Genomic DNA, 3,855 nt, shown 5'->3' on the forward strand with positions numbered 1-3,855 from the left:
CAAATAAGAACCCTCATCCAAACAATCTTGCAACAACAAACGATCAAGCGAGGATATAGACCACTGAACAAGCTCAACACCATCATCAGACGAAGAAACCGAAGGAGACGGAGCCAATGGTCTCGGAATACCGTAAATATGAAAGCTGTAGAGGCCGTGAACACACTCCGGAGGAGCCACAATATCACCCCGACTATGCCGACATCTAGAGCGAGTGGTACGGGTTTTAAAGCACACCCCACACAACTAGAGCCCCATTCGCTTCAAAGTAATCTCGGCATTAGAGAAAATAGTCAGACTATCGGTAAGACTCTGACGTGTAAGTCCCAAAGCACCACCATGACAATGCCGGTCCTGAAAATGCTTCTGCCAAGCGGCCTGAGTAAGGCCCTTTCCAAAACCATCCGGACACGCATGAAGATTCGAAAAAGGAGAATGAAACCGCACAAGTTCAGGCATGAAAGCCGCCTCCAACCTGAACGGTAAATATAGCCACCAAAGAAAACCACCAGGACGAACACCACCACATGGCACACCCACAAGCGGTTAGAGGCTCTAAGAAAACAGAGTAATCGAAAAAAGAAAACAACACAAACCACTCACGGCCAGCCTAACAACCCGCAAGCAACACCCACCGCAGCAAAACACTCACAGCAGCAGCACACTCATGGCAGTGACGGCAGTCAGCAGAGTAGCAGCCGGACACAGGGGACATTAAACCACCAATGACCGACAACTAAAAGAAGCAGCAGCAACAAGGCCGACCTGCAAACCCACCACAATAACAATCACTCACGGCAGAGGCAGAAACCAGCAGGGCAGTGACCGGACACAAGGGAGACCAGACCACCACCAGTGACCGACACCCAACCGCAAGAAAAAAGAAGGAGCAGCAGCCAGTAAAGAAAGCCCTAATCACGAAAAAAACAAAAAAAAGGGAAGAAAAACCTTACAGCTGCACCGGCAATAACAACAGACACCACAACAAAGGCCGGCGACCTGAGGTCTGAAGGCCTAAGGGTGGTGGCGTAGGGGAGGACCGACACAGGCAGACGACAACAACCCTGCTATATACAAAGGCCCTCGCAAAACCCTAACAGCAGCGCACACCGTAAACACCAATTAACAACCACCCCTGACCGATGACGTGAGTTCTAAAGGTAGACGTGAAGTGGTTGTTGGCGGCGTACGGCGGCTGGAGGACGTGTATGCGTAATGCCCTAGAACCGCAAAACCCTCACTCGATTCAGCAACCACAACCCCTAAAATCCCACACCGTTTAACCCACTGCCGACGTCGAGAATGGCCGGCGTGAGATAGTGGTCACGGTGCTGGAGATGAGGATGTCAGTGAACGGCAGCAACAGTTACATGATCGCCTTCTCTCTCTCTCTCTCTCTCTCTCTCTCTCTCTCTCTTTCTCTCTCTCTTTCTCTATATTATTATTATTATTATAATTATTATTATTATTATTATTATTATTATTATTATTATTATTATTATTATTATTATTATTATTATTATTATTATTATTATTATTATTATTATTATTATTATTATTATTATTATTATTAGTATTAGTATTAGTATTAGTATTAGTATTAGTATTAGTATTAGTATTAGTAGGAAAAATTACAAATAACCACCACGTATTTGCGTACTTTTACAAATTACCACCTCGTATTTAAGTTTTTACAAATAACCCCCAAACTTCACCGTATACTCCCCAATCACCACCGTATTTTTATTACGATCATCATTTTTCTTAGTTTCCGACTTATTAAGTGACGATTTACACAAATTTCCCAAATTATCCTCATTTTAATTACACAAACCCACCCATCACCCAAATAACTAGTCTAATCTTAATCTTTCCCCCAATTCATTCAAAGTTCCAACCTATCAGTCAATTGATTATTGATCTCCTGATTTTAACTTGAATCACTCCCTCACCCTCAAACTTACCATTTTCGTTCCCCTTGGCCAATAATCAATCACCAACCAGTCACTTTAATGAGCTGTCGAGACCAAACTTCTTGAATCACGGCTGGTTCTCCTGGCAAGCAGTCCAGAACGACACCACCATTCACGGGTTGCCTCCCGGACAGCGCTAGTTTCAGACAGGTCTCAGCTCGACCTTCTTTTCTTCAACGAGCCTCTCTTAATTAGCCTGGTCAAAACAGCTCAAAGTGCGCATCAACCGATCAAACAGCTGCGCATGTGCTACACAAAACTGTAAGTACCACCAAGGTAAAACAGTAGCATAGGAAAATAAAATGTATAAACGTTTGAGTCTAACAAATTTCCTATGACAGCTCCTAAATTTATCCACAAAATAAAGGGGCTCGGGAGCAATTATCAATAATTTAGAGTCGTTTCAGATTAACAAGATTAAGATGACAAGTACGGTGAAAAATCGTTAAATTACTTGTCCAAATGAGAGGGGGTATAGCATTAAAAAAAGAAACTCGAGTCATACGAGGTAGCGTACTATTAATATTAACAACAATAAAATTATCGCTAATTACCTCAGGTGGGTTGCTCTAAATGTCGGGATCACTGACAAAAGAATGTATTACCTCATCCGTGCTAGGAGCAATTACCGACTCAGCTGTCTTCTCGTCACACTCCTCGGCGGATACTGTCCCGTAAATCGCAGCCTCAAGCGCATCCAGCTCGGCTTTGAAAAGGGGAGATTCACCGTAACCATTGTCATCATCAAAATCATCATCTAGAACGAACCCAAGTGATGTTGCATTGCTCTCTGTGGCCAAATCAGTCGATCGAGTGGAATTATTACTCGATCGAAAGCTTTCCTCATGATTTTCACTCGATCGAGTATATGAAACAGCTCGATCGAGTGCTTCCTTTAAGCAGCTTTCCGATCGAGTGATGTATTGTGTTCGATCGAACATTTCTTCAGGTATTTCACTCGATCAATCAATATAATCCATTCGATCGAGTGATTTTTGCTGATCAGTGCAGAATTCTTCGCGTGAGGCCTCATTATCTGATAGAACTTCGCAATCCGAGTCATCCAGTCATCAGCAGCACTAGGCAAGGCGGGTCCTTCGTGGGAAAGACCACTCTCTGCTAGGTAACGCAGGCTTCCTCTGGTTGCCCAATATTCGACTCAGCAGCTAACTGAGCTATTTCAGACTCGAGCTCATCAATTTGCGCAAAAATTTGTCTATCATGTTCTTGCACTTGGAGTGCGAGTGCCTTCACCAAAGACGTCAACTCAGTAATCACTTGTTTCCGTTTTTCAGGAGGAGGAGCTTGTTGTTGCGGGGGCCAGACAAACGGAGGCTGTTGATAGCCTCGTTGATAAGGTAGATGTAGCGGCGCAATTACAACAGATTGATTAGCTTGTCCACGTTGCTTGAATGCATAAACCTCGTCATTTTCAGCTAAGCAAACGGCTGCATTGTGCTCAGCAGCACCACATCTCCCGCAGTAAATCACCTGCAGTTCCATATAATGGAACATAGGTGACGTGTCAAAGGTACTCATGCCTTCCCTTTGACGATCTTTTACCTAGAACTATCTAGGTATAACCTGTAGGGCCTATCAAAACAGCACTAAAGAAAAAGATGAGAATGACCTCAAGGGAAAAAGTCAATTGAGGCTAAAAACAGACAAAAATAAACAAGCAAATAAGTAGTTGCCTCCCCGGCAATGGCGCCAAAATTTGGTACCGACGTCAGGTACCAAAAATAAATTACCTAGTTACACTAACAGAAGCTAGCAGTAAGTAGGGTCGATCTCCACAGGGAGGCGGTCATTATCTACTTGGCTATTCGGTCTGTCTACGGTCACAAAATGAGGGTTTGATTGTTTTGACTAAACTAACGAG

The sequence above is a fragment of the Silene latifolia genome, chromosome Y, assembly GCF_048544455.1.
Source record: "Silene latifolia isolate original U9 population chromosome Y, ASM4854445v1, whole genome shotgun sequence".
NCBI classification, from domain to species: Eukaryota; Viridiplantae; Streptophyta; class Magnoliopsida; order Caryophyllales; family Caryophyllaceae; genus Silene; species Silene latifolia.